Source organism: Balaenoptera musculus, chromosome 12 (assembly GCF_009873245.2).
Source record: "Balaenoptera musculus isolate JJ_BM4_2016_0621 chromosome 12, mBalMus1.pri.v3, whole genome shotgun sequence".
In the NCBI taxonomy this organism is placed as follows: Eukaryota; Metazoa; Chordata; class Mammalia; order Artiodactyla; family Balaenopteridae; genus Balaenoptera; species Balaenoptera musculus.
In genome coordinates, this window is record NC_045796.1 from 16,390,929 (window position 1) to 16,395,823 (window position 4,895).

At 54.5% G+C, this 4,895-nt stretch overlaps 1 pseudogene; it reads left to right on the top strand.

Annotated features, from left to right (window-relative positions):
- The first annotated feature begins 453 nt into the window (after window positions 1–453).
- On the top strand, window positions 454–4,631 carry LOC118905452 (annotated as a pseudogene).
- Window positions 4,632–4,895: the final 264 nt, after the last annotated feature.

Genomic DNA, 4,895 nt, shown 5'->3' on the forward strand with positions numbered 1-4,895 from the left:
TCTATGGGTCACACTGGCAATTAAATGGAGATAGAATGGGGACCACATCCCTGCAGCCTCAGAGAGGTTGTAGGTTGGTACTCATCTCTGTCATTTCCTCCAGGATATGATATTGTTTTACACATACTATTTGGGGAATGAGGAAGCAGTGTCAGAAGTTTGAACTTGGAAATCACTACTATGGTAGCCCTCACCTCACAGTAATTTACTGACTACAAAGATTTTCCATTCTTGTTGCAAATCCAACGCATATGAAATGAGCACTGTGTTGCAAATCCAATGCATATGAAATGAGCACTGTGTTGGATCTGTAGACCCAGTGACACCCCTGTAAGCAGGACCTGGGAGAGATATCTATTCTTTACCTGGCCCTCATGCATCACTTCAACAACAGGGGGGGCCATGATGATGCTTCAGATCCGGGGCACGATGTTGGTCACAAACTAGGCCCATATGAACGTGGCGGGAGCCTCTGCTTCCCAGGGTCCACTTACCCGAGTCAATGGCCATGTGGCTTCAAAAGATGGGAAAGGCCCGAAGGACTTCGGCACTTGCTGTGGTGATGAAAGGACCCTCCTTGGGTCTGACAACCGGCTCAGTTCTGGAAACTGGGCAAGGATCCGATGTTTCGTTGGGATGGCTGCTTTCAGCCTTCTGATCATCCAGCCTTGTGTTTGTCTCTCTCTGTTTCATTTCTTTCAGTCAAGCAGTTGGTATCCGGGTTGGCCGCCCATCTGTTCGCCTCTAGGATTGCTCTGTGCTATTAGCCAGCCTCACACTCTCTGCAGTCAGGCCCTGGCTGGCATTGGGACCCTTTAATCTCTTTGACCATTGCACCTGCTTTGCTCCTGACTCAGACCACCCTCACCTGGCATCTGCTATTTCCACATTTTCCATCTCTAGTACAACTGGAAGCCGATTGGGAACACCATCTCCTGCCCCCATTCCTGACCTTCAGCAAGAGCCATCCTTGAGCTGTTGGAGATGCTTCTCATCCGTGCTTTCCTCACAGGCTCGACAGAGTCCTTCAGGCTTTCCCACTGAGCGGGGTGGACTGGACACTTTTCTGCCCTTTCCTACCACGTCCGCCCTGGGAGATTCACCTCCCTGAGCGTTTTGATCCTCTCCTCTACCACACGCCTTGGAAGTTCTGGATTTTCTCTTTCATGCAATGTGGGCCAGGTAGCAGATTAGCAGCATCTCCCCAGGCCTTGCTGACTCCTGTGCCCCGTAATTGTAAACTCCCTTCTCCAGCTTTGGGTTCTGTGCTCATCCACCCCCACTGGGATCCTGCTTCCTCGGGAGCAGCCCCACACATTCTCCATCTCCCCGCAGGACACTGAGCGAGATTCTGACAATCCTCTGCCTCTAGGCTTTTCCCGCATAGCAGCCTGGCACGTCTCTGGAAAGGTTACGTGTTGACTGATGCCGGGTACTGACCTGGTGGACGAGGGGACATATCCAGGATGTGTGATTTCTGCCAGGCGGGGGCCTCCTCCTTCTCCTCAAGGAAGGGAGGGGCACTGCCTATATGGTGAGGGGGAGGAACCAGCGGGGCAGTCCTTGCTCTGCCTGCCCAGGCCTACAGATTTACTTTGCTGTCCCATAACTGCGGTAAAGGGGGGATATGGGTCCTTCTCTCCCACCCCCAACCTCACCTGTGTTTTGCCTTCACAGATGTTCACTCTCTTTGCTACAACTTCACCGTCCATCCTAAGCCCAGACCTGGACAACCATGGTGTGTGTTTCAAGGCCAGGTGGATGGAAAGGTTTTTCTCTCCTATGATTGTGGTGGCGCTAAGATCCAATCCATGAGTCCCCTGGGTGAAGAGGTGAAAGCCACAAAGGCCTGAACAAGGGCAGATGGAAACACTCAAAGACGTCGGGGACTTGCTCAAGGAGCAGCTGCCTGATGTTACCCCGGAGAAACACGCGGCCAGGGGTGAGTTAGAAAGTCCAAGTGCAGGAGGAGCAGACTGGAGACTTAGCTGCATTCATTGTTTGGGGGTAAAAAATAAAATAAAGTTGGACATTGGTCCTTCCCTTGTAGACCAGTGGAAAGAGCAGACGTTGGAGGAGAGAACAGGGCCAGATTAGCTGGGCCCAGGGGAGGCGGACACAGGTGGGGGCAAAGAATTTGTCAAGCCCAGGGACTGAGCTCCTTCCCACGTTGGGGGCAGACCCTGTCACCCCGCAGGGCAGGATGACGTGAGGTGTGAAGACGATGGACGCACCAGTGGATCCTGGCAGTTTGGCTTCAACGGACGGATGTGGCTCCTCTTTGATTCAGAGAATGGACAGTGGACAGTGGTTCCTTCTGGAAGCAGACGGATGAAAGAGAAGTGGGAGAGTGACAGAGCTGTGACCAAGTTCTTCAAGAAGACCTCCATGGGAGACTGTAGGGCCTGGCTTCAGGATTTCTTGGTGCACTGGGAGAAAATGTTGAAGACAAGAGGTAAGTGAGAAGAGGAGGAGGAAGTGGCAGTCCTCTCAAGGGGACATGGACCCACCCCTGTGTGTGTGTGTGTTTGTGTTTGGGAAAGTGATCCATCCGAGGTGGGTTCTTCCTGGGAGAACAATGGCCCCGGGCATGTTCTACCATCCTCCCTTCCTCTCCCCACCTCCTGACACCTGCCTCAGTGCACAGGTCTTGGGACCATTTAACATGGATTCTTGCTGACCCCAAACATGAGGGCATCATTCTGATTTCAGAGATTTATTTCGTACTGTTCCCTCTTTCCAGAATCTTTTTTTAAATCTCACCTATTCCATTTCTGGAAATCTGTCAATAGCACCTCAAACGTCAGCTGGTGAGAGGACTTCTCTGTTCCCATCCTCATGTGTCACCTCCTCTTCTGTCACAGCAGGAGTGAGTGGCTATATTGGAACCCTTGCTCCCCTTGCTCCCCCATTAGCTGTCTGAGTCCCGTGGGGACATGGCTCATCCCTTCCCCCCATGTCTCCTCAGGACCTGTCACGGGGACCGCCACGTGGTGAAAGAGAACTGCATGCATAGTAGGGGAACCTGGGCCGGGGGGCTAAGGCGGGATCTCCTCAGTTTGAGGTCTGGACAAGGGCTTTCACTCTTCCTGTCCTTGCAGCATCACCCACCACGGACCCCCCCAAAGCCCAGTCCAGGGCCACAGCCATCAAGCCCATTGCTTGGATCCTCCCCGTGGTCCTCTCCTGCTCCATCACAACTGGCATCCTGGGTGGAGTCCTCTACAAGAACAGGTACTGAGGGAGGAATTCAGAGGGAAGGAAGGGGCGCCTGGCCTGGTGTGAGGATGGGAGAAGGTGAATCCCAGCCCAACCCCTGCCCCTCACTGAACCTCCTCACGCTGGAAATGAAGCCAGGTGAATAAGACCTCATATCGCTCGAGAGCAATCACTGGGACGAGCTCAGCCCTGAGTTCCGATAGCTCCTCACTGTCACATGACAGTGGGAAGGGGGAGAGGCCCCCACGAAGGCTTAGGGCCTGTTGCTGATAAAAGAGTTTAGCAAAGTCTGCCTGACTCAACACAGACACCGGTTTGGCAGGGCCCAGTGGTAGGTGGTGAGGGGACAGCAGGCACACACGGTGTGGGCAGGACTCACATTGGGTGAGAGCAGCATGGCGGCTCCACATGATGCGTCAAAGCAAAGGGGACGCATCCAGGGGGCTAAGAGGAGAGGGGCCGGGGTCTCATCCCAGGAGGAAGGGGCGGGAAGGACTTTGCAGACCCAACTCCAAAGGCCTGTTCTCACAGGAAGTCGCTTGGGTCACAGCAGGCAAGACACAAGGCCAACAGTAGAGACCGTGCAGGACAGAACTAGGAGGGGCCGGTGCTCCGCGGAGCGGCGGGAATTCTGGCTCAGCCCGTTGCTCGCACGTGGCCCCAGCCTCCTGCGGACCCCAGAGCCCCAGTCACTGAGCGGCCCCTGCCTAGAGCAGAGGTGACTCGGGGGATGGGTGGGACTGAGCTGGGGTGGACGCTCCCAGGAAGAGATGGAGTGCAGCTGGGACCCTCATACTGAGAGCTGGGTGTGCTGCTGGCTAAGAGGCCTGGAGAGGAGGGAAAAGAAGGAGGTTTGCCTGCAGCCCTCCCCAAGGCCATGAGGACGCAAGGCCCCTCTTCCACGGGAACTGCCACAGGGTCCTTTAGGCCCTCCTTCAGGGAGGATCAGGACCTGAGTAAAGGGAGCAGATTGAGTCCTTACTGGCTTCAGTCTTGAGCCTAAGTAGGTGGTAGCAGGGCCTGGGGCTGACTGTGATGCAGGAAAGGAAAGAGGTGAGAACAAGCTGCCGGACCCAGGGTGGAGGTGGGGGACGGAGGACATACATGCCCCTCAGTGAGGGCGGGGCTGGAGGTGGGGAGGGACTGGGGAAGGGCAGCCCCAGGAAGGTGACGGGATTGCCTCCGCCCTGTGGACCAACACCTGTTTCTTTTCTGAAGGCTGACGGTGCTCCAAAGCGTTCAGACAGGTGCTCTGTCTCGCTCAGGGACTTGGCCTTTGCTTGGCCGCCTCTGATCCCCTGCTGTCCCTGCCTTAGACCCCAGGAGAGCAGACCTTGTGAATCCCGAGTCTGCCGTCCCATCCCGATGACACGGCAGAAGCACCATCTCGTGGCCTTTATCACATTTGGTGAACATCTTACTCAGCATCTTTCTTTTTCGAACATATTTTGCCACTTTCTCTTGGTGCTAAGTGATGGAATCCCTGCACTGAAACGTTCATCTGCTTGAACAAGATATCTCCACAAACAGGACACTTTCCATCTTCTTCTAGTTTGTGCAAAATCAGACTCTTCTCTGCATCGTGACCTCGTTCTTGCAAATGATGATATTGCAGGAAAAATATCATCTGCTATTACAGGACCTCAGGGATTCTTTCTATGTCCAGAGAAGCAACC